The sequence below is a fragment of the Stegodyphus dumicola genome, chromosome 7, assembly GCF_044657685.1.
Source record: "Stegodyphus dumicola isolate Sdum_Otavi_A_Nest chromosome 7, ASM4465768v1".
In the NCBI taxonomy this organism is placed as follows: domain Eukaryota; kingdom Metazoa; phylum Arthropoda; class Arachnida; order Araneae; family Eresidae; genus Stegodyphus; species Stegodyphus dumicola.
Window position 1 is genome coordinate 139623955 of NC_140774.1, and position 27895 is coordinate 139651849.

A 27895-nucleotide genomic window follows, 5' to 3' on the forward strand; every position below is an offset into this window, starting at 1 on the left:
CAAAATACCTAACAGCAGCCCAACAGGGTGACCCAGCGCTGAAAACTGGTAGTTCGTTTCAGGGCTCAAATCACGCGAAAGGGCTTTTTTTGTGATTTTCCTCATGCGTAACGTGGATACGAGCCAATTTTCCTTAAAGTCCTCCACCGGATACCCCTTCTTTTGCTAGATACCGTTGTGTGCGTCGCCATAATCAGTGAAAAAAAAACTTGCTAATAGGAAGAATATAAATCAATATTGAAGCCAAAACAACATAATAAAGTAACATAAAAATATCAAATACTGTTTTTAGTTGCTTCTTGCTCTGTAAAAGGACAAATGAATTTCTAACTATTTGTTTTATTTAAGTTTTAATTTTGATTAATATTCTTCTTCTTAGCTTACCACCACTTTTAATTTAATTATTATTTAAATATATGCAGTGTCATAAAATTTTATAATTTCTTTACTTAGATAGAAATTTTGATCTTGAGCGTAAATAATAAACAGTCGCAAAACTGAGGAATTACACAATCACAATCTACGAAGACATGTGTTAGGTTTCAAGCTGAGAAAATAATTTTTTGCTCCAAATATTTCAATGTATTGCATTTAAAGCAATAACGACTCAGCATTATGGGATTAAAAAATAAATAGTACAGTATTCCAGTAAAAGAAGTTCTGAAAACAAGCTGACAGAATTTTTAAGGAGGTTAAGTTCAAGCGCCACAGTTGGTTATAATTTAGGGAACTGCCAAAGGAAAGAACATAAGAGTGACAAACTATTCAAGTCAAATCAATCATCATTAGAATAGTTCTAGTCTTCTAAATCGCAGGAAAACTAAGAAACAGCAGATCTTTCCAGACTAAAAAATTACTCCTGACAAAATGTCTCCGAAGAAAGTTTTCGAATTTCGTTACTTTACTTTGTGATAACGAGTTTATGGAAAACAGCAGTCATTCCCAACTTTTGTAAGTTACTGAGTGATGTGGCATAAATAAGTCAGTGAACAGTACACCTTTGTTTTATTCATAAAACCTAACACTCTCGTTCTATTATGTTTTATCCTACTACTGTTTTGAAAACATTAAAATAAGGAAACGAAAAAAAAAAAAAAAATCTGAAAGGAGTCAGGTTAACCTCGCATCAGAAATATGCTCTCTCTGAGTTCGCAGTTTACTAATCTGCTTTTAGAATCATCCCTGTTAACTTACTTTTTCTTTTCTATTTTTAACTTATAAGGTATTTCTGCCGTCTTCTTAGCATGCCTTCGTGGTGTAGTAGTCAGCGCGCTCGACGCGTATTAGAGAGGTCCATAGTTCGAGTCCCGGTGAGGGCATTACTCATTTTTCACCACTCATAACTTAATTTTATACATATAAAAACTCATAACTTAATTAACTCATAATCTCATAACTTAATTTTATAATTAACTGATAATCTCATAACTTAATTTTATACTTATACATTTTATACATATCTCATAACATCTCTCATAACTCATTTTTAATCTTCTCATAACTCTCATAACTTATAACGAAATAATCCAATGTCTCTACAGTGGCGCCCCAAGAAAAAAAAAAAAAAAAAAACTGGTGGATGATGATTATCCACCACCATGATTTGGCGATTGGGTCCTCTAATCAATATTCGCTCTAAGGTATTTTTCCCACCTTCTAAGCATGTCTTCGTGGTGTAGTGGTCAGCACGCTCGACGCGTATTCGAGAGGTCCGTGGTTCGAGTCCCGGCGAGGACATTGTTCATTTTTCATCTGTTCTGATTCCGAAATAATCTAATGTTTCTACAAAATTTATTATTAAACATCGGTTTCTTCACTCATACGTCATATAAAATTCAAAAATAACGCCACAAAGTAATAAATAACTCATGTTTTTAGAATTCTCGATAAAGGGTTTGTTGCCATACGTCTTTCTGTTCTTTCACTCTTTCAGTTTATCACATCAGTATTGAATTGTCGTAACATGATGACTGGCACAACTTTATTGTGTGTTTATTATTGTGCTTTTAACTTTTAACTAACTAACAATTACTAAATATCACTTTTTTTCACGCTCACATGGCATAAAATTCAACAGCAAAATCACAGATATCTTAAAAGCAGCATTTGTTTGCAATTTCGGATAAAATGTTAAATGTTACTATCACATTATTATCTTCACTATATTACTTGTTTAAAATAAGACATGGTGATAGCATTTGTTAAAAATATTTTTTATTCGAAAAGTGATATGAACAGAGATGTGGTACGGACACAAAACTGAGAATCGAGACCTCTGGTACTAAAAATAAAATGCATTAGCAAAGAAAAATTTGTTAAACTGAAAATTTTATAACTTTCTACGAAAACAGTAAAGGTAAATGAAATAAATACCACTGTTTAAATTCAAATGATATGCTGAAAGATACTACAAATGTGCCGTACACTCGGCACATGAAAATTACATATTTTGCAGTATATACATGAACATGCTTAGTCTGTTACTTTAAAATAGATACTTCAAACTCGTAGTGACCCTCCTCACATTTACGATTGTAACGTGTGTCTTCATACAGCAGATAGGGAACTAGGTAATTTCATCAAATTAAAGAATTCGACCTTTTGCCCCCCCCCAGCAGTTGTTGCCATAATTATGTGGGGGAAAGAGGTATCCTTAAAGTGCCTGTTCTAAAGTAACACACAACAAATGGTGTTATTAGTTTCAGGTTGCTTAATGACACACACACACACACACACACACACACAAAAAAAAAAAAAAAAAAAAAAAAAAAAAGATTAGAACTGAAGTGAACTATAACAGTTAGACAGACGAGCGTAATTTTCCTTCACTGATTTAAATTGAGATTTAAGATACTAGAATAAAAAAGATCGTTGAATCAGTGTTTTTGAGATAACAGCTACCGCTTGAAACAAGCTAAAGTTTTGTCTTAGCAAATCTTAGTGCGAAACTATAAAGATCTAACTTGTCTTTCTTAAGAGAACAGATGTTTCCTAAAAAACTTCTGCAAGCTGATATGATGTAAAGTAAACAAGCAGTCGTTACTTATTTCCATAGGAAAATGTTTTGAGCTTTAAGTCTCTATTATCTATTGATTATGTCAAATAGTATATAAAATATCATGTAACACTAAAAGTAACAATAATATGACAAATACATAGTTTATATTCGAAATAGGAATATGAACACTTTTCTAAACATGAAAACTAAAAGAAATAAAAAAAAATGTTGGGGTCGCTGTTTATGGATGCAGTGTTAAACTGATTCACTATTTTACTTTTGGCTCTTTCACAATCAGTTTTAATATTTAAACTAATGCGAATATAATAAAACGAATGCGTAACAATATTTCCACTTTTTCCTTTGTCTCTTTCATGAAAGCGAAGACACTGTACAATTCATTTCTAACTACCGAATAAGTCACTAACATTATAGATGCTATATTTGTAAGTTTGTATTCTGTACAGAATGATTAATTACACCACAATCTGTAAATGGATGTGCATCCTCACATCCTTATCTCATGATGTGTCCAACTTAGCATGACCAGCTACAATTGGAAGACCCATCATTTGAAACTCAGGAATAGCATAGGGATTTCTCATTTTTCATTTAAAACTTTTGCCTTTGTACAGGAACTAAACAATGCAATGGATGATAACGCCTGAATTTTGTAGACTGATTGCTTCTTCTGAAACAATAGTGCATTTCCCCAATCAATCTTTACACGAGGAAGAATGTAAAGAATTATCGTATCTCTATGGGCGTCTTCTCATGGTGAGATTGGTTAGAACATCCAGCTAATATTTGAAGATCCGTGGTTTCAATCACAGGAAGAATAAAACTCATGTTTCATATTTATTGCTTCATAAAGAGTAGTGTGTTCTAAAGCAGACATTAAGCAAAGAGGGAGATACTTGCAACTACAATAGGCTTAAATGCCTTACTTTGAAAATTTCCATAAGTGATCTTGAAGAAGTACGCCATTACGGGTTCACTATTTTCTAACATGACACACTTCCTAGTTCACATCGTGCATCTACGTTTAGTTCTTCAAAAAAATTCTGCCAAAATTATTTAAATTGCCATATTTACTCAACGATCTCCTTTTCGAAGAGCTGTATGACCTTGAGGTGATACACTGATAAATACTACAAAATTCGGTTACTTTTGCTGAATGCCATGTTGCAGGGGAAGTTCTGGTTTCCTCCAGGTTTATTTTCCTTTGAGAAACCTTCCACGAAAGCATCCCTTCTAAAGCCTAAGAATTCTTTGATTTTGTAATAATCTAAACAAAATGAGCCTACATGTAATTTGAAAGCAGTAAAGATAATTTTAATTTAATTAATAAGTTGTTTTATGTTGGGAAATCTGTATTATAATTTCCCCCTTTCCGTTTTCCCTCCAGAATACAAATTATTTCGCGTATTTAAGTGAGGGTTTGAGACTGCTTAGACAGACCTTGTTTTGCCTGCTGAAGGCCACATTACTAATTTGCTATTTTAAGATAAGCGATCCTGTGGTTGACATTGCTTTATTCTTTACAACGTCTTTACAACGTTGCGAAGACGCAAAATATTTGCCTTGCAACTTAGCAATCTGTCGACTTCGCTGAAACGTCATGATATGACCGCTTTTAGACGTTGTCGTTTTAGAATCTTTTTCATAGTTCATCAGCATTACTTTTAGAATGAAAAGAGACTAAATCTGCCCTTTCAAGAATCTGTAGTCCGCATAAGATTTATTTTGCAATGCTTCATTATTTTATCTAAATGTATTAACATAAGGTAGATTCATCTAATGAAATATAAATTTAATATAAATACTTTTGATTTAATAAATTTAATTAGTACTAAAAAATACATGCTAAATAATTATTTAAATTTTGTTAAAATAATTAACACTTAAAATATTCTTTATAAATATTATAGCAAAATATTTAAAAATGAAACTAATCTTTAAAGTAATTTATTAAGTTATGCATTTTATATATTTTAAAAAATCATATTTCCGAAATCAATGCAAATCACATGTTAGCAATTACTTCAATACTGAGATATGACTTTATTTATTATTTTTGAAGTAAGGGCGAATTTATTTGAATTAATATGGTGACATAATATGAAACATTTTCCGCATACGGTGCAAAAAGTACAATTTTCGCGAAGATATGATTGTGCGTGAAGATCTATTCATGAATAAAAATTGTACGAATTTAAGAATTCGGAGAAAACGTCTAGTGTTAAAAGACGATGCATATCCATGCATATTTAACAGCTGTCCAATGTATATGACGGAAAACTCACCGACAGTCAGGAGAAGAACGGAAAAATTAATGGAAAAGGAAAAATAAACCCGATAAATATTTTTTGTAAATATAATCTTGTGAACATTGTTCATAATTCTATTAAATTGAAATAATTTTTCTAGGTCATTTAAAAAAGATTCTATAAAGTTATCAGAAGAACCGTCGAAAAGTTTGATGCAGTCGTATAAATCGCTGCAACCGATGACATTCCACGTATGTTATTTACTGAATGCTCATATAAACGAACATCTCGAATTTTTGAGCTCTTTGGCTAGCTGCCAAGTTCGAAGTTGTTAACTGCGCAAATTTCAGCAGTTGAGATTCCAGCAGTTCTTTCAAGTAATTAGGTAAAGATGCAATCTGTAAGCATTTGAAAAGACTGAGTCTATGTCTGAAACTGAATCAAGCAATGACTGATATAAATAATATTGCTTATATTGAAAGTAAATGTAATGCACTGCCAATCAAAGAACTCATTGTGAATCTTCTCATTGTTCTGTCCCTATCTACTTACTTCAACTGCTTTCAGCGAGTGAAGTTCCAATGGTGTGAGCTCCTGTTTGGAAGTCTCTGAATTGAAATCATCGTGAGAATGCAGAACTTGTGTTTATTTTGTTTGTGAATATCTGCTCTACAAGAAATGCTACAAGGCTAATCGGAATATAGTGTTCGTGAAATAGTGTTTTGTTTTGGTGTATTATGTATTTCCGGTAATTAAAAAGCTATATGGTGGTGTTTTCCAATCTCTGTGGTTCCAGCGGTGCAATATTTGGATACCCTGATTAACTTTGTGCTTCGGATATAACGTCCTAAGTGCTTTACCGTATCATTCATATTAATCGATTATTGTGTTCATATTGTTATGGAAAATTCTTATGTATTTTGGGTTGTGCATAATTTTTGTGTAATTATTAAGGAGTGTGTAGAAAAATTTTGTTTCTCAAAATTTTCCTTTTCCGTACCGTGGGGGAATTGTTATGGAAAATTCTTATGTATTTTGGGTTGTGTATAATTTTTGCGTATTATTTTACTGTGAATTTGTATTGTGCTTATTTTAAAATTAATGTATAATATTTAATATTGTTAAACTTTACGGCAAAGCTCCTTTAAGTTTGGCAGAATTGTGTTACAGTTAAAAGGTCGCGGGTGTATTTCCGTTTCTCACGCGTAGGCTTCTTTGGAGGTTAGAGGTCACTGTCCAGCTGCATTTTCCCCTTTTTTCGCGGAGGTTGAAAACACGTGTTTTTCTCGTTCAGAGGCGAATAGTTTTAAGGGGCGGCGATTTTTTTTGACAGAGTTATAGGTTGGAAACATTCTTCTGTTGCGTGGGAAAGAAAGGGTCTGTCTTCTTGTAGAAAGTTCTGTATTTCTGAGAATTTCAGTGGCGATTTTTGACCTTTCTTCTAGTTGGCGAAAGGGAGTCCAAGTTTCCTTAAGATTGGCTAAATTTTTAATTTTAGTGTTGTTTGAACCAATAGTGATTTTGAGGCGTTTCTTGGTGAGCGTCTACCGAGGTTTCTTAAGCCATTGCACAGAAAAAGGAGGGGGTTCTTTTGGACTTGAAAAAAAGCGATTTTTAGAGAAGACTTTTAGCAGATTTTTTTTGAAGCCTTAGCGGGTTTGCTACTTTGACGGCGGCCCCTACGGGGCCGGCCGCGGAGTGAAGTGCTGGGATGGAGCGGAGGGAGAACGCGGCGGTTCTTCGGAGGTCGACCGCGGTATACAGTTAAGTTTTTATCTCCGAGATTTCTGGGTACGAAGGGTCCGAGACAGTGCGGGTGCTCGACATGTTGACGGCGGCAATTCTTGCCGCCTATTATTTTCAATTTCGTCGCTGATGTTTCTTTCCCATTTGTGGAACAGTCTGAACTGCTCGTTCGTGGAGTTTCTATTTTGCTTTAGTAAAGATGGAAATATGGAAGGTCGTCATCACCTGAGGTCTGCCTTGGTCTTTTGTCACCAGTTTCGTCCTCTTTCTCTAATCTTCAGTGGAACTTCGAAATCGGGAAGTTGATTGAGTTAAAATGCTGCTTGACTGTGGTCACTGCTGGAACTGTGAAAAGGTCCGGTTCCTGAAAAGGCTGAAGATTTGGCAGTTATTGTTACGGCGATTTGTAACTGGTTCCGGGCAGCTTCTTGTGTCCTCGGATTTCGTGAGTGACTTTATATTTTCTTTGGTGCTTGATTTTGATAATTAATCTTTTTAAATTTGGAAATGTTTAATACTAAAGCAAGAGCTGTCATGTTAAGTAGATAAAATTTGAATATATTTTACTATATTTTTAGCTGAGAAGGTTTATTTTTATTTAATATTTAATAGTCAGAAGTTAATTGAACTAATTGGAGGAAGTGAATCTTTGTTTTAATGTTTAAGTGCTATGTTCAATATGATTTATTCTAAATTAGTTTTTTTTAAATGAATAATGAATTTAATCTTCTTGAGTTCCTGCTTAAAATGATTAAGAACTGTGACGTGTTTCGCTATGATTTTTGTATTAATGGATTAATGTTAAATATGAGATTGATATGAAAAAAAAAAAAACTATGAATAACTTTAAAAGATTTTTGTAGGGGTAGTCTGGCCAGCTATCTTAAATTATAATGTATGGGAATTTTCAATAAATGTGTTTATTATTTTTATTATTGTATGTTTTTTTTTGTGTATTAATTGTGGTTTACTGTAGGTCACCCATGTGATCCTTACGGAAACATGGTTTTTCAACCGAACCTGGGTAATTATATTGCGGTAGTAGAAAAAAAATCAGTTTTAGTGTTAGTGACTATACGATCTGTTTACTAATTTATTTTGATTTGTTGAGTAGACTTCTTAATTGAGAGATTGTATCTTTCCCCGGTGTTTTGAAGAGTTCTGTGTGGTATTTGAAATGTTAAAGGTTTAAGGCTATCTCTAGATTTAGTATTGAAATTTATGTGTTTTCAGGTTGGAGATATAAATTAGTTTTCATTTAGTGAGCGATAGCGTGTTAAAGATTTTGTTGTGGAAGTGCATTTTCGAATTTTGTTTTTGTCAATTAATCGTGATTCTACCAAAACACCAGGGAGGATATATTTCTTTGATGTCTTTTAGTGTTTAAAAGTTTTATTACTGAGTACAGAGTTTAGCACTTTAGTTTTGTTATTGTTTTTTTTTTTTTTTTTTTTTTTTTGTCACGGTACCAAAAACAAGTAGTCAGATTTTTTAATTAAATAGATTAAGCTAAATTTAATTTTTTTCTACGTAACAATATTGAAAGGTTGGTTATCGGAATTAATTCATGTAAAACCAAAAATAACATACAACGGTAAGGCACTTTCTGGTTTTGCTGAAAATGCAATCAATGCAGAAGCAACAACAATTCAAGCTGTTATGGTATGTTCATTAGTTTCAAAATAGAAAAAAATTATTGGACTGGTACCAGAACTTAATATGACTGCTGCTGATGAATTAGATATATGTAATAACAAGAACCAATACATTTAAAATTAATAATAATGCACATTCTGTAGTATGTTGTCTTTTGCATAGTATGCAGAAAAGTTTAATGATTTTAAACAGTTTATGAAATGTATGATCGAAAAAATAGTGTTAAGGAAACATTAGCATTACTATTAAATATTGTAATCTATAATTATGTGATACATGTGATTCTGTAATATTAAAAAACACTAAATACTATTTTATTGATTGTAAATTGCAGTTTTATTACTTTTTGGTATCTGTTCTTCCAAACACTGTGTAATTCGCGTTTTTTTTAAATATTGCCGTTATTGTATGCTTATTAGATTATCTCAATAAATGAATGTTGGTAACCGGCTTTTATTTTTTATTAAATTTATGTATATTCTATTTTCTTCGCTTACCTTTTATGTGCTTGTGATAACTAAAAAATCATGAAACATAGGCACTTAGCTATTTTACGAACTTAAAATAAATTTCGTGTTTCAATAAATCTATTAAATACGAATTTATTTAACAAAGTGAGCCTAACACCTTCTCAACGGGATTTTTTTTAAAAACGTTTATCTAAAAAAATGTACAGTTTATTTTTCTTTGATTTTTGGACACGTTAAACTTTCATCCTTGCGACTGCTTTTACAAAAAGAATTTTGGAAAAATGATAATATTTTGTATTTTTAAAAGATTTTTTAAATGAAGCTTCCGAGAACACTTCTCACATCTCACATCTTTGATTATGTGATTTTGGCAACAATTTTCCCGTCTTATTGTTGTTGATAGATTTTTGATGAAATCGCATCATTTTGAATAGTTTCATTCTTTTAGAAATATGGGTTTGGCAACAATTTTTCATCGTATTTCTTATGTCACTGTTTTTAAGAGATTGGCATATTTCATTGTCATTTATATATACCGTAATTTCGCACGTATAGTCCGCACCATCGTATAGTCCGCAGACACGATTTTATATTAAAAAAAATTTAAAAATTGTCAGATAGTCCGCACCACCGGATAGTCCGCGGACTATACTTTCGAAATTACGTTTTTTTAATACGGCAATATTCCCATGCTTTTTAAACACATCTTTTGTTTGCGCAAATTTCTCACCGCTTTCTTGTCCACTTCAAAATAACGGAGTAAAATCCTAGTATACGGTGCAGCCTTGGCGCGACTTTGAAAATTATCGCCAACACCAAAAATGATCCAAAGAACGTCTATATATATACTATACACGCATAGTATATATACTATATACATAGTATATACTATGTTTAACTATATATTTTCTTTGAATGACCCGTTAACTACTCATCGTATATGTCCCGTTTTTACTGCTCATCATCAAAGTCGCCAAAAGTAGTCAAATCCCGTGTGCACCTGATACTAGGATTAAACCAATAACGGCCCGCTTCTCTATTTCCATCTTTTTCAGTTTTCTCAACTACCTCTCAGCAGTAAATCTCCGGCGATGTTTCATCAACGTTAGCGAAGATGAAAGACAAAATACGAAAACAAAATACTGTGCAACGTGCTATCCTCGTGATAAGCAGTAATGAAATGTGACGTTCGACCCCACTCACTCGGTGTTGCCAAACCACGCTATAAGTAAACGAATCACGCTTTTTTTTTTCGTACTCCAGGTACTTGCTACTATGGCTCCTAAAAACCGAGCAGACGCATCAACTACTTCCCCCCTCCCGGCAGTTGTGCTAAAGCAATGCGAAGGATACTTGGAATCTCGCCCTTTTTTTATATTTGATCATCGGCAGTTCACGACAGCGTGTTTTTTAAATTTCAACAATTTTAACCGTGAACAACCAGCGTATTATCCGCACAGGTGGATAGTCCGCAGCTTCAAAAATTCGCATTTTAAACACAGATAGTCCGCGGACTATACGCGCGAAATTACGGTATATATAATTCATTCTTATTGATTTTTTTGATAAAGTTGTTCTGTAGAGTAAACTTCTGCGCGGAATTTTATGTTTTTGAGTTGCTTTCATGTTATTTTTTGCTTATTTCACTGTTTGTAAGATATTGAAAAGTTTTGCATGATTTTTTTTCAACGGAAAGTTGGTTAATATTTTATTAGGATAATTAATATTCGTATTAAGGCATATAGCTTATTTCATTGTAATTTTTTTCTCTTGAAAATATAAGATAAAATATCATTAATTATATTTTGCTTTTCAGAATTTTTTGATTTTTGTATTCTTTTATGTTATTTATTGCTCATTTCACTGTTTTTAAGATATTGAAAAGTTTTGAGTGATTTTTTTAGGAAACAAAGTTCTTAACCTCCTTTATACCGTTTGAGTTCTTAACATTTTGCAAAGGGAAGTTGGTTAATTTATTTATTAGGATAATTAATATTTGTATTAAGGGATATTTCTTATTTCATTGTAATTTTGTTATACGTAATAACTTTTTTTATGAAGTTGTTCTGCAGAGTAAAATTCTACGCAGTTTTTAAATTTAACGTTTGGTGCTTCCTTCAGCCATTTTTCCGGTACATTTAAAAGCCAGACGAAGGCTGGCAGCGAAGCTGCTAGTTCATAATAAATAGCAACAAAAAGTTTCATCGTGTGGCTATTTAACGAAGAGCTTACTTTAACGTACTTAGCTTACTATCGTATACTATATTATTTAAATTATTTCTATACAGAACAAAAGGAAAGTTATTGATTATAAAAAGTGCATGAAATAACCATTGTAATCTACCACTATTCTAAAATGTATAAACTAAAAATAAGTTAATACATTAACATATCAGCGAAAGTGTGTGTGTGTGTGTGACTATGGCAAAGCCTGGGGGGCTATCTGCCTAAGAGGAGGGATGCCTTCTTGGAGGAATTTCTAAGGAAACTGGGTCGTATACACGTTACACATGGGGAAAACCACGAAAACGCCCATGCAGCCAGCCCGTTCGCGGGATTCGAGCCTCGGACCGAACTACCAGTGTTCAGCGACTTTACCGCTCGGCCGCTGATGAGCCATATCAGCGAAAGAAATGGTGTTAAGAAACATCAGCATTACTAGTAAATACTGCAATCCATAATTATATTGCACTTTTAATTGCTTACTATTTAAAAACCACAAATAATTTTTATTAATTGGAAGTTTTAGTTCTGTTACCTTCCTTATGCTAACACTGCTAGTTCATGTTTTTTCTTAAATAGTGCTGTTTTTTTGTTAGGTTATTAATTAATTTTAGATATGAATATGGGAAGTTTTTTTTTGGTTGTTAGATTTAGGTATATTTTTGCATGAAATATTTTTATCACATTTATTAGCTACTTTATACAGTGTTTTATTTGCATATCTTGGAGATATAGAAGTTAATGGCTATATATTTTACTATGAAACGCAAATAAATTTATACTTGAATTCAGGTAAAATACTGATTATGTTACTTAAGAACTGCTTCCTAATTATCTTAACAGGTTCAATTTTCAATGTCTTTGAGATTTAACAGAAATAGATGTGATAATCCTGTTATAATCAGAAATTCACTTTTTTTACCCACATATATATCTTTACTTTTATTTACCTCTGATTGAGTTTTATTTACTTATAATGTTAATATTTAATGTTATATATTTATAATAACCACGTTCATAATTACTTTCACTTACATGCTAAAGCATTAAGGGAAAATTGAAGAAATCTTATATAATCGTAACTTGGAATTTAAGTTATTTAAAAAACATAGTTTTGCAAAAAGGTCGAATTCTGCGAACATTTAGGCGTCGTTAAGACGTCGTGATACGATGCTTTTACAACCGAAATATAACCTAAGAAAGACGCAATAACGACGTCTGTGCGACAAAAACCTCATCTGCAAAGACGTCTTTTCAACGGTTGCAAAACAGTGGATGTTCGCGGACATCCGGGCGTCTTAAAGACGACATATTGCAACGACATTCGCGAATTGTTTGCAACGTCGTTACGACGTTGCCGTGCTACTTGGGTTACAATCTTCTTAAGGATTAGACACAAATTACCTTTAGCCATGAATTAACTTTAATGTCTCATAAAATCTCATACAATACAGCTATGTCTTTCAAGCAAACTAAATGTAATGAAGAAATCGATCTCAGACATAAATACCGGATTTACTTACAGTAATTTCTACCCTAGGGGTTTAGCACGAGGTTCTGAAATGTTTTTATATATTCACATAATTTTCCGCTTAAAGATTCAGAATGCGAGCTGGAATAAATTAAAAAAATTATTCGTCCAACTAATAATTTTTTTCTCTAAACTAACTTGCTAATTGATTTGCTCGTGGATTTTGGTTCCATGGGCAGTGACTGATGAAACAATAGTAGTGAAGAGTTTCAAGATAATGGAGATATCTATTGTTCTCTTTGGCTTTGAGATCATTGCACTTGAGAAGACAGACTAAACGATGAAGAATATAATGACAATGATGACTTGAAAGCTGTAATAAACGATACAAAGAGCAGTTTCAACAGCATTAAATAATTTAATGCCTAGGGTGTAGCAGTGGACAACAATAGCGGCGGGTAACACTCAAGATACTGAAAAATAGAAATGTAGTTATCTCATTAGGCTCTTTTAATATTAATGTTGCAATGTAATCCTAGACTTCGATTCATTGCAGCTTGTGAAGTTTTAACCATTTGGCCTGTATAAACAAGCACAAATTGTTTTCGAGAATTGTATTAACGTAGTTTTCTTTGTGAGATATGATGTAGGATCAAGGTGATAAATATTTGCCGACGGAAACAAAGTTTTAGAATTTTCAGAACGTAATATTTCAATTAAATAAATTATAGGCATTTTAACAATCGTCTCTCCTGTGCAATGAGTTTAGAAAATAGCTCTTTTAAAAATTTAATTTTCAATTGATATTGTAAGGATAATGTGAAAACAATGTGCTTCAGTCATATGAAATAATAAGATTCATTTTTTGAAGTTAATGAGTTCCTTTTCCCTAAAATGTGTTTTTTAGAAAAGCTAATTTATTATTGCCGTTGATATAAACTGAACAAGTCATTTGCACGAATACGTGCTTTTAAAAAAATAGTTCAATCATATCCACTAGTAGATTACTTAACATTAAAAATTAATTAATTCCCTAATATCTTTGAAACGATTAAGGCTTGTTTTTTCCCTTTTCATCTGAATTCTCTGGAGTTGAAGTTGCATTTCTAAATGGTTTAAAGTGAATATGTGGATGAAATATTTCGAGGTTTAAATGTGGAAATATTAAATGCTTAGAAATCAATCGTATTTATTTTCTTCTCTAGGGAGGCTTAAGAGAAACATTCACAAAGGGATTAAGAAGTAGATTAGAAATGCGGTATTATAAAAAATCTAAGAAAAAAACTCATGCATTAATTTTTTTAAAGTAACGTTGATAAAGAAAGTAGTTCCTTAAAGATTCTTGTAAATTTTATTTTGCATTACCTTTTCAGATGAAATTTACTTTTACAGGAATATCCAATTATTTTTTATATTTTCTGGTAGCATATTTTTTAAAGAAAGAAAGTTAAATATTATTATCCCATTTGTTAGTAGTATGAGATTTTGGCCATCTAACATAAAATATTTAGTTTATAGCAAGCTAAATTAAATAAGAAACCTTTAAATTCTGTTGAGTCACCATGGAATTGAATTACAGAGACCAAATTTGAGAACAAGTACTAATTTCCTTTCCTGCGAGTTTGGATTTCATACATTTTTTCGGTAATTTTATCTTTCTCAAATTTTTATAATTTGAATAAATAAAAAATCCTTATTTTACCTAAATATTAATCCAGCCTTAGAGAAAACAGTTGAAGAGTTTAGTCGAGAGAAGTCTGAAAACATTCAGTTATGTAAAAGTGACACGTAAGATAACTAAATGATCTCATTTCTAATTTTTGAGAAAATCAAGAGAAATTGAATCTTTAAAAACAGCAAGTATCTCACGAGAAGCATTTTTTGATAAAGTGGTGCGGATTTCGCTTATTTATTTGACTATATAATTTTCAGAATATAATGTTTAAGGACAAGGTTTTTCCAATGTCTGAGTGGACAAGATCGCTAAACCCTAATAATATATATAGGGCTTAATTGCAAGAGAAAGGGCTGGCTTCAGGAGGTCTTCCTTGTTTTCCTTGTGTAATGCAGATGCGAGGCAATTTTCCTCAGAAAATCCTTTTCAAAGTTTACTTTTGCTTTAAAGCATCTAATCCCTATGTATATACGTCGTAATAAACGCAATAATTTTATCGTCGCGTTTAATGGCTATTATTTTCTTGAATTTTAAAACCGTTCGTAAAATTCAAGCTTTTCCGCAAATATTCAATAAATATGCTAATTTCGAATTTTTCTTTTTATTATTTTTTAGTTTCAAGAAAATTCTTCGATTGTTTGACATTTAACTGAGCTTTATTCTGCATTCTATGCTTAAATTACTGTATTTTATGTTTAAGTTGTTTTTATGGTAATTTTTATGTAATTTGTTTTGCTGTGAAATTTCACGATATAACATTGCAAAATAATTTTATTACAAAATCCAATCTCATTATTTTGCCTCGCTTTTGAGATGCGAGCAAAAGATGTTTCTTTGAGTTGCATAAAATTGCCTAAGAAAAACCCTTTTTTACAAATATTCTGCATAAAAAAAAAATCTGAGTATAGACAGTATAATATATAAAAGCATTACTCAACAAAATTTTTCAAAAGCACAGTGTATAGAGTAGACGGGTGAGCAGTTTTGTTTGATGACATTATTTTAATTACGACAAAGCCTAGATGCTGAGGATAAAATTATAATTAAATATAGTTATGCTACTTGTGCAGTTCTATTCCCAGGATAAACTGTAATTGCAGATAAATAATTAATTATTTTTTATTCTTTCTTTATTGCTAAATACACGATCTGTGGCAAAATAATTTTCTACCTGATAGGTAATCGGGTCCATAAAGGAAAATGGGGGCCGAGACAAGGTTAATCTCGGTACACAGTCTGAGCTCCTATTTTTAGGACCACAGTTATATAACAGTCTGTATATTAGTAATGTGCTACATAGGTTTCAGTGTTTTGTTGCAGTGGACATGCAGAAGAGTCTTTATTAGCAATGCGGGATAAACTTTTACATGAATGTCTGAAAATCTGCATTTAAATCGGTTGAGGACATTTCATTATTTTGACTTCAGTCTTAGAGTTTAGGAACGGAAAGGAACGTGATGAGGCTAAAAGCCCACAAGCCGTCTTTCAGTTTCAAAAGACCAAAATATTATTCATACTATTACAGGTACCTATTAGATAAACCATCGAATTTGTCAGTATGGGATTTCTCCACCACAATAAAGCATCAGTTTACGCATTATTATCGGAGAGGGATTTTTTTCGCTCAAAACTATTACAACGGTTTTCCTTCCACCTTACAATCTTGGCTTGATTCTGGGCGATTTCGTTTATCCTGTCAGCTGAAAACTTACCTCAAAAGACATCATTTATATACAACTGATAGGTAAGATAGTAACAGCAAGGACGTAAACACCTGAAATGAAGATATCTGCGCTTCCCAAACGGGATAGTGGTTATCGACGCTGACTGCCATACCGAAAGTTTCGAATCTCTGAAAAGGCGGGGATGTTTGTAAATATATAGTGTCTGTGCGACATAGGGGAACTCTAAATATGCAGAGACAGACGTTGACAGAATGCTAGAAACGACTACCTCAAACTAATTTAATAATTTACTTCATTCAGAATAATAAATACGTCATTCAAAATCTATACGTCATTTAAAAAGGAATACATTTGCTATTAGCACGTCTATGATGCACTTGTACTTCCTAATATATTTATAGGCTTCCATACCTACGTAAGTATGAAAAATAATCACGAATAAATAGCTCATTACTCTTAAGAAATATACATTTTTAAGCATAATTTCATCAAAACACTTTTCTTATCCTTTGGCTTTGTTTCTATTAATTTAAATTGTACGCCTGCGTCGAAAGATTTGATTTCAATATGAAATTAAGTCTGAAAGCAATATATTGCAAGTGCTTTCATGTAATCAATAAATACATTATTGATAAGTTTTTAATGGCGCTGTCAAAAAAATCCATTTAGTGCGACAAATATTTACCTTGCTGAAATCCATATTAAATTAGACTGCGCGCAATGTGTTGAAAATCTGTATCTCTCAAAGGATACTCAATCAATTTTCCCACTAATGAGTATAGATCAATATTTATCCATTTTGTACAGTTCAAAAAATAAAAACTTGTTTTAGAGAAACTGCATAACTAAAAAATCGTGAAATAACTTAAAAGTGAAAGATCTTCAGTTTCATTTAAAATTAGCCAGAGTTCTTATGTAAATATAATCGAACTTGGACATTTTATTTCTAATCGAAGTTCCAAGCACGACTGATGGCTTTGAAGCTGTGAAGCTTCAAAAAGGAAATGGAGTAGATGCGTATTCTCCTTCAGTTTAAGATGGCATTGAAAAGTGACTTTAATCCTTAAAGATAAATAAAAAAAATTGGTTTATATGTTCAATACTTGTATCTGCAATACGCAAAAACTATTTTAATGTCTCTTTGAATAAAACAATATGATAAATAATAAAGTAAATGTATAATAAATAAAGTATAAGTAAAATAATGAGTAAATTAATACAATAAATAATGTAGTAAATATGGTAGATGCATAGTAAATATAGTATGAGTAAAATAATATAGTAACTAATGTTAGTTTATTTTCTGTTTTGTCACATGAAAATTACTCATGTTATAAGGTATTTCTCCCAACTTCTTGGCGTGCCATCGTGGTGTAGTGGTTCTGCACGCTGGGCCGGTATTCCAGAGGTCCGTGGTTCGATTCCCGGCGAAGGTGGTTGCTAATTTTTCATCTTGCCTTCTTCCAAAATACCTAATGTCTCGACAGTGGCGCCCGAACTAAAAGGGTGTTGGATGATGATTCTCCGCGCCCAGGATTTGGCGATTGGGTCCCCTAAAAACACCAGTCGCTATTTAAAAGTAGTATATAAGGTACTTCTCTCGCCTTCTTAGACAGCCTTCGTGGTGTAGTAGTCAGCACACTTAGCGCGTAATTGAGAGGTCCGCGGTTCGATTTCCAGCAAAGGCGGTTGTCAATTTTTCATCTCTCTCGCTTCTAAAAAATCCTAATGTCTGTACAATGTGATACAAAAATCCTAAAATGAATATATATATATTTCAGGGAATCCAAAAGCAAAAGATCTGCTTTTGAATTATCATTGTAATCAGTCAATGGTGAAACTCTATTATTCGAAGCTTAGAAGGAAGACACAATAACACGCCGAATAAATACTAATTCAGAAGTCAAACAACAAAAATCAGCGTTATATTTACAAAATTTTCACAGGACTAGTTTCGATGGTTTTACCGAACCATCATCTTCAGCTGCAAAACCGCAAATGAACAAGATAGGAAAAAATGATTAGATAAGATAAGAAAGCCGGGACAAGAATAAGCAAGTGGCGCCATCTGTTGGCGAAACCAGAACTAAAACATAATTTCTCTAAAAGCCGAAGGCAAATTTGGATTGGAATTAGGATCGTTAACTAGAACAGAAAGATTTTTATGAATGTGGAATGCCTCTAGAAAATCCAGTTCTCCAATGGAAGATGTTTTTTGAATAATTTTGGCAGCAGAAAAATTGAAAGTGTGATTTTCGGACCAACAATGTTGAGCAACAGAAGACTTCTGTGTTTCCTTTTTTCTAACATATGCCTCATGTTCTTTGACGCGAAATTTTAAGGCTCTCTTAGTTTGGCCAATGTAAATTAAACCACACTGGCAAGGAATCCTATAAATACCCCAGGAATTCATATCCGGAATGGGGTCCTTGAGTATAGAAGTTGGAATTTTATTGATGGGAGAATAAACAACCCGAAAGTTAAATTTCTGCAAAATATGTGCAACTTTATAGCTAATTAATGGAAAGAAGGGAATGACAACAGAATTTTTATAATCTCCTAAAACAAGAGTGTGCCTTTTAGTGTGTTGAGATGAGAATATTTTAACTGCTTGATTAATAATGTTGGGTGGAAAGCCCCTGTCAATAGCTATTGGTTTTAAATAATTTAGTTAAATTTCTGCTAAGGAGAAATTTAACTTTCGGGTTGTTTATTCTCCCATCAATAAAATTCCAACTTCTATACTCAAGGACCCCATTCCGGATATGAATTCCTGGGGTATTTATAGGATTCCTTGCCAGTGTGGTTTAATTTACATTGGCCAAACTAAGAGAGCCTTAAAATTTCGCGTCAAAGAACATGAGGCATATGTTAGAAAAAAGGAAACACAGAAGTCTTCTGTTGCTCAACATTGTTGGTCCGAAAATCACACTTTCAATTTTTCTGCTGCCAAAATTATTCAAAAAACATCTTCCATTGGAGAACTGGATTTTCTAGAGGCATTCCACATTCATAAAAATCTTTCTGTTCTAGTTAACGATCCTAATTCCAATCCAAATTTGCCTTCGGCTTTTAGAGAAATTATGTTTTAGTTCTGGTTTCGCCAACAGATGGCGCCACTTGCTTATTCTTGTCCCGGCTTTCTTATCTTATCTAATCATTTTTTCCTATCTTGTTCATTTGCGGTTTTGCAGCTGAAGATGATGGTTCGGTAAAACCATCGAAACTAGTCCTGTGAAAATTTTGTAAATATAACGCTGATTTTTGTTGTTTGACTTCTAACTTAGAAGGAAGATTAGAATTTAAATTTAAATTTATGACTTTCATGCAGGTTGAATGCTATGCCATATTTGCTTTTAGGCTAAACAACTCGTATGAGCAAAGCTTTGAGCGAATCGAGTGAATGGCCGTCAATTTCTACATGAATAATTATTTGAATCGCTGTGATCGTTGACCTCTCACAAGCTTATTTCACTTCAGATTGGAAGACTAGCTGTACTAAAAGTATATGGCGATCATTCAGAAACATCAGCAATGCTAAAAAGGTTGTCTGAGAGAATGGTTCAGAAATGTTGCTTCATGTCATCTATAACTATTCTTCAAAGATCATATCCATAAAGCTTGCTGACCCTCCCTGTATTTAATTTGAAATATTTCGTATTCTGTTACAGATAAATTGTTATCTTCTGGACATGATTTTAACTAAAAAATTACGTAATAAATTTGCTCGTTTCTCGACATTATTTGCATTTTAAAATTAATTGGATTACGATCCACTACAAAATAGTTGAAGCAAAGTTTTTCAAATATTTATTCTCTATACCGAATTTAACATGAATATAACTTGAAACAATATCTTTATCATTTAGTTATTTTATTTCTGTATATGTTATACAACATGTGCATTATTTAAGCAGCCTTTTCCTTTCTTCCCACCATTAGGTCTTAACAGCCTTACTGATTGAATATCGAACTTCTATAAGGCATTATTTTAAAACATACCATTTTAAATTACTGATATAATAAATTTAGTAAATAATTTACATTTAATCATTATCTAAAATATATTTATATTTAAAATTTGTATTAGGAATATCTGAGTCCTAATAAGTCTGAGTATCGCTTCACATGCGGCATATTTCACATAAAAGGAAACACATACAATAATCTCTATAAAATTTGTGTAATGAATATAAAACCCTTTTTTAATGTGACAAAATTGTTTATAAAAGTTTCTGATAATTTTATATAATCCAATAAACTTTAAAAAAATTTTATTTGCTTATCATGCAAAATAAATTTAAGTTTAAAATGTACAATAAAAATATCCTGATTCCATGAGTCTCCTGCAACATATTTTACATGAAAGGAAACGTATACAATAATATCGATAAAATTTCGTGTAAATAAAAAAAGCCATTTGCTTTTAATCTGATAAATTTCCTATAACATTTTGTGAAAGGTTTATATAATCGTTTCATAAAAACATGCAGATTGTTATGATATTGTTGCCGAAAATTGGATACCAAGGAAGCAGTGATTATATACGATACTGCAGAATGACTGACACATATCAAACAAGTATCCAAACAAAGATAAAGGAAAGGAACTGAAAATTAGTTTATCTGTTGACGAAAGAGATATTTTGAGTCTTCATTATATAAAGAAACATAAATCATATTGTGATAAATTTAATGAGATTGAAGAACCTGAAATAGACGATACTTCCTTGAATATATTAAAGTCAGACCTCAAAAGTAAACTACTCATTATGTGGATTAATTAAAAATATGCTTTCTGAACATGGAACCAGTTTAAAAGTAGAAAATAATGATATCTTAAGTTAGTTCATTTTCTCTAAAGAAATTAATAAAAGTTAATTAATTCAGGCTCACTTTTCATTTGAAATGTTATTTATAAATTATAATAAATAAGCAATGAAGCACGTAAGTCTAACGTTTTAAATTTTAAACTTTAATGAAGTATCTCCAATAAAATATCAGATATCTTTTAATTTTTTGTCTAAAAACTAAAATTTACATTTCATTGAAACATATGTATTTAGTTACGTGATATAAAATGTAAGGACGTTTCATTCTTATGGGACTTTAATGGAAGTATAGATGAGTACAGTTGCTTGCAGTTAAATTCATGTAATTTTAAGTAATTATTAGTATCCAATAGACTTTTAGTGAAAGTGATCGGCAAGCAAAATAAGTTCTCAAATACGACACATACAACATTGTGAAAGAGCAAGCGGCAAATATGGCAATGAAAATAAAAAATACAATATGGAAGTGGCAACGACGGCAATGAAAATATGCAAATACGGTATGAAAATAACAAGTACGACAATGCGAAGATATATCCTTCACACTGTCGCCTTTCCTTTAGGGTAGAACAAAAGTAACGTTGGCGAAAATGTCTCTTTGCTCTTCAAGATTTGTATTTAAATTGGACACCATGGTTATGATCAGTCTTCAAATGAGATTAAACCCAATCCCATCTCATGATTAGAGTTATCATGATGAGTATCTAGCTGTCATAATGGCGTTTGCTAAGATTATGGCTGGGGGTGGCAGCTCACAAACACCTCTTAATAAGCGAAGAAATTTCAATGAAAATTTAGTTTATTCTTGAAATTCGACTTACATTGCATAATGAACGTCATCTTTTTCAATGCGTCGGATATAATGCAAAATGTAATGAAAGTAGTAAATGTAATGAACCCAATGTAATTAAAACATCGAATCTATTCTAATGGAATCATCACAAAATGGATGTTAAATTTTGCCACTAATTCACCTTTTACAACTTCAGTTCATTGTACTATCTATATATAAGCTACGTATTATATGTTAATTTGACCTTCTACAGCTTCAGTTCATTATAACGTATATACATAAGCTAAGTTTCATATCTTAACAGCTTCAGTTCATTTTAATGGCTATATTATACTATGTTAATTAAGTTCTGTGTAAATGGCTGATGAAGATTTTTGAAAGCTGAAGCATAACTTTCAAGAATAATATTAATACCTAATTGACCGTGTGATTGAATTATACTTTCAAATCGCTGATATGTTTTCGAAATATCTCAACAGCTTTGTTTTTTAATGTTCTAAAAGCCCATTTATATATAGTAAAAATATCTATGAAATGAGTTGGAATATTGAAGAAGGAGTAGATGTGTATGTAAGAACTTTGCAGTCATGACATATTTTAATATTCCATTTTATTCTCGTTGATAAACACTATATAGCCAATAGAGATAAAAATGGCGCACTAAGCGGGTCTGTTCTAGAATGTTTTACGTTTCTGTAGAAAAAGATTAGAGTCTAGTTATTAAGAGAAGCAAGACAGTTCAATGCGACGTATCTAAGATGAATGCTGCGTTCAAAATGACCTGAGTTTGTATTTAAAGTGACAGGAAGTATGCTTTCAAATCTCAGCTGGAACCAAAATAACGAAGGTATTTACGAAAACTTTGCCGTTGATCTCCAAACTAGATCCCTCTAAACTCATCTCATTGATTCCAGCGGATATTTGAAGGAAAAATTGACCTTTTATTTAGATATTCATAGATAGTCATTTATTTAGTTACATAATCAAGAGATGCAAATTAAGGATGCAGCTTATAAAACGTTTAAGAAAATATGAGCTCAGGCTTTGAGACCTTTATTTTGCTCAAATCCAGGGTCTTTCAATGTTTTCAGTATGCGCATCGGTACGAGAATCTACAAAATTAAGTCAGTGATTAACATAAAAATGCTCAAACATCACATCTCATAATTTATTAATTATGTAGGCTTTTCCAGAATACAAAATACAGCTAGAATCATCTTCTGTATGCTTTTTTAGATTAGTCGCCTTCTGCCTGCAAGCTCTCATAATGAAGTGCTCGTTATCTCTCTTAACAATCCACTATAGACGCATTGTTAGAGAAATATTCGACTCAGTTCTTTTTCTTGCTTCGAAAAAAAAAAGCTTTTGTTAATTTCTGCCATTTCCTTTATGCTGTTCCATTTTGTCCAGCTCTATTTAGAAGACTAAATACGCAAATGTCTCGTAGGTAATTGCTCCAATCAATCCTGTCTTGATTGCCTCATCTAGCTGTTCTTTTCCTCATTCAGAAGGTGCTAATCCTTTCGATCAGTAGCAAATGAGAATGAGTACAGTCATAAATGCGATTGTAGAGATCTAGAACCACACGTTTTTCCGAATGAATATTCGTTTCTGCAACTGTATCACGTTGCATTGCCATTATTTATTCGTTTTCAAATAAAGTCTCACATCGTGACCGTTAACTCACACGGTTTTTGACGGCAGGTTCCCGAAACTCTTACGATACGTTCTTACGTGTTGTTCTGTAGAAGCTATATCCCAATGTTAATGATTTTTTTACAAAATGCAACAGAAGAAAAAAAGAAATGGCTGCTAACTTATAGTCTTCCTTACAAAAACAATTCTGGTTTATCGAGAATTAATCAGTATTACATAAAACCAATATCTTAAGAGAGACAAGACTTTCTTCTGTGACATTGCCTGTCCAATACTGGAGATAAATTGCACTGTTTGACCACAACTTTGATTATCGAAAAGGATCTATGGGAAAATATATTGCGACCATATTAAATTTATTGAACCTGGAATAATTTAAAACACTTATCGCTTCTCTTCAGATTTTTTCATTTGTCTGGAGTTCCTTCCACCTCAGGCAACAAGGCAGAAATTAAAAGCGTAATCTCTTGCATTGCATATTTTGAGTACTAACGTTAAAGTGAGATAAATTAGATTTAATTGAGTCTCATTACCTTTTGAAATCTCCGTTGCTGATTGTCCGTAAAATAGGGATGGACAAATGCCGGTCGGCCGGACGCAGAGCTTCTAATTGCTTGCGGTTCGTTATGAAACGCCATGAACAACAGTCTGATCTTTTGCCTACCTCATTTTGTACGAAAACTACCGAAATCAACAGAAAGAGTGCACATGTATTGTTAACAATGTACATGCGCTGATATACTCATGACTATACTAGCAGTGAACCTAAGTGGAGAATATTACATATACTAGAAAGCATGGTCACTCGCAGAAAAATAAAGTTTTATCATTTCGAACAGCTTTAATTTAAATATTAAACAATTAATTATGAATACTGTTGAGATAAAAAGACCAATCATAAAAGGGAGCTTAAGAAAAGAATATTTCACTTCTCAATTTTTCTTTCAAATTCAAACAGTATGCATGCCTGTATCTTCATGACCAATAGGAACAGATCCCATTTTAGAAGTATTTGTAATTTTTAAAAATAGTAATTTTTTAAATTGTAATTTTTTTTAAAATTTCTTTCTGAGGATTGGCATTTCCCTCCATCACATTGAGTCAATTAGCGTAACGCAAAAGATCATCATCGCCCTGCCCGCCACAATGCGCTAAAATCCGATACTTTTTTAAGATTTTTTTGGCCCACGGATAAACGTATTGCCCAACCCTGGTATAAAAGATAGTTTATAAAACTTCTTTTGAAAGATAATTTAAAACAATATAAAGCCTACGAATTTCTCTCTGTTCAAATGCAAGCCTATTCAAATAGATTTATAGTTAAAATTCTTCCCTTTTTACATTGCGTAAAATGAAGGCAGTGTTGAAATTTTAACTCATTAATTATTTCACATATCTCTCAGTCTTAAGAAATAACAATAAATTCTTAAATTAGGCTGTCATTAGAAGTGAATTTTTTCAAAAGTTTCATTTCCCAGAAAGGTATTTGTGACAGACGTTGATTAAATCATCTTGAAAATAAACGCCGAGAAGGAACTAATTTTAGAATATCATTTGTTCTATCTCTTTATCAGCATTTGAAGAGCATTTGTATGACTTAGTGCAAATTATACTTTTCATTGAAATGACCATTTTCGTTCACGTTTATTACGTATAAAATGTGAAAATTTAATTGAATTTTACATGACATAAGAGGAAATAAATTCAAATTATGTCTGGAAATGGAATTTGAGTAAATGAATACAAGGCGGTTATGCAATGCGATGCAATGTTGTAACACTCTTAAATGACATACATTAAGAAATAATAAAGAATAATTTTTCCAAAATGTGTTTTCCATTTCGCTTTAAAATTCCTTTTGTTATCAGTGGTATATACAGAAATTCGATTTATTGATAATAGATGCTATGACAGGGAAAAATAAAATCCAGACTATCTATTATATCCACATTATGAAAATATTATTTTCCACTTATTATAAAAATGCACTGTTTATCAGGATAAAAAGAAATAAAAGCATTCAAAACAATAGCAAAACAAATTGCTTTGTATTTAACTCGCATCGCTATGGTGAAAACTTTGCTATCAAATTTTAAACTATTTCGCTATAAAAAGAGGGTTCACGTTTTGCATACAGACACTTTGTGGAGGGCAATGAAATGTGGTGTATTGATATTACGGTATAAAATTTTAATACATAATTTGGGGTTCGAAAAGTACGACATTTCGAATGCGTATAACTACGTGGCAACGCATCTTATCGCCTTGACTAGCTGGCATTCTGCCCAAATTTTAAGACCCATACCAGATAGGTATCAGGCTTTATTAGTAAATTGCATACATACTTTGTTTTCCTTAATGCTTCAAAAGCGTTTGATCGCATCTAGCACTCTGGCCTTATTTATAAATTATCAAAATAGGTGTATCTCCAGGCTTAGTTCTAAATCTTTCATTATATAACATATTTAGTTATGACATCCTACAACACCTTATACCTTATGGGTCATACCTAAGTGCAGATGTTTGGAACCTGGCATTCGACAAAATCATTAAACACAAATAGCCCCAACACTCTTAGCTTTCGCGGACGATGCGGCTTTTGGCGTGAGAGGTAGCTCCACAGACGAGTTACAAAGACATGTAAATAACACACTAGAGCATTTCAACTGTTTATGCAAATAACAAAAACTAATAATTTCTCAAAACATAGCAATGCTCCCAAGATTCGAAATCGAAGGATGTAAAACAAAAGTGTTTAACTCTCTTAAATACTTGGGCGTCATCATTGATAAAAAGCTTAACTTTGTAGACCATCTAGACTGTATTAACATCAGGACCTCTAAAATCATAGACAGATGAGCAAATGAACAGAAGATTCTAGGAAAAACTCACAGGAAAAAGGCCCACAGGAAAAATGCCCACAGATTAAGGCTCATAGGTATAAATGCTCACAGGAAAAAAAGCCCACACAGAAATATACTCACATGGAAAAATGCTCACTTAAGAAATATACTCACACAGAAAAACGCTCACATGGAAATAAGCCCACTGATAAATAAAATAAGTAGAAATATCCTTATATTAATCAATCAATAAACAATCAATTTGAACATCGTACACATACTTAATTTTTAAAAGAAAAATTGTTGATCATTTAAAAATATTATTGGACAAATGCTCACATAAGCGTTTTCAGGGGCGGTATATAAAAGAATCAGAACTATAGTAAAATTTTGCATGTACTATAATATTTTATACAGCTGCCCCTGTACGACATTTTTATTCCTGTGACTACCAATAGTTAATTTTTTTTTGTATTCTATTTTTGCATACTTTTTATGTGTATCTATATAAATTGATGTTTCGATGTAGTTATTTAAGTTTAGAGCCAAAAAAGTGTGGAATCGAAGTGTGAAATCATTATGAAGCAGCTTTCGAAAAAATCTCCTAAATCTATAAATTGTTACGAAAGCTTTCGTAAGGTACTAAATTCATTATTTAGTTGTAGCCATCTCAATATGTGTTTTTTATTTGACGGACTGAAAAAGGATTTAGCTTGTCAACGTTTATTATTAGCAACGTAAATTCAAGGCGTACTGAAGTGGAAAAAAAATATGAAAACTTACATTTGGTAATCGCGAATCATGTAAGAAACTATGATGAAATCGATGATAAAATTAGATATTTACGTATATTAGCTAATACTCAGCACGTTTATGTATTTATAACTTTTTGAAATACATATTTATGATTTATATATAACAAGGTTGTGGCCTTTTTTCCTATGGACATGAAAAACGTGAAATTTTCAACAGAGACAATATATATATATATATATATAAAGTTTAAAATAATAAATGGCATATTTTACCATATGCTATGTTCAAAACATAATTGTTGAAAGAGTGATTATTCATTGTTGAAAATAATTTTTTGATTGATGAATTAATTGAAACTGCGAAGTAAAAGAAAAAAAAATTGTTCTAATTTTTTTGTAGAATATGCTGTTATTATCTATTTACATAGATAAAATAATTAATGAACTAAAAAGAGAAAAATAATTTACTATACTTTAATGGAAAGAAGAAGTTAAATACTTTTGTTTACAAAATTCATCTACGATTTATAAGTATGATATAAACGTGGAGGGCTTAAGTAAATTTAATAATATATTTGAACAAATATAAGTAACTTTTATACGATTAATGCAACAAATAAATCTTTTTCATCGCACAAGGACTGAATGAAAAATTTTGAAACTGCCTCGAATTCTCTTTTCGAATGTTAGATAACAACAACATATGGGCTTCCTTGCTCTGCGAACGTGATCGCACAAGTCCTCTCACTCCTCAAAACCAGGCACGGAGGTTCAATTTCCGCTCTGGGGCCTCAGAGAGAGCGTTAAATTGCTACCTGCCAGT

General features: G+C 32.0%; 1 protein-coding gene and 1 non-coding gene across 3 annotated transcripts in view; one reads left to right on the forward strand and one right to left on the reverse strand.

Moving 5' to 3' along the window:
- The window catches only part of LOC118194950 (RYamide receptor-like), a 474599-nt gene that overhangs the window by 40393 nt on the left and 406311 nt on the right, over nt 1–27895 (reverse strand). The window lies entirely within an intron of this gene.
- TRNAT-CGU (transfer RNA threonine (anticodon CGU)) lies at nt 1665–1737 on the forward strand. The gene has a single exon. It is a non-coding gene; the product is annotated as a tRNA-Thr (tRNA).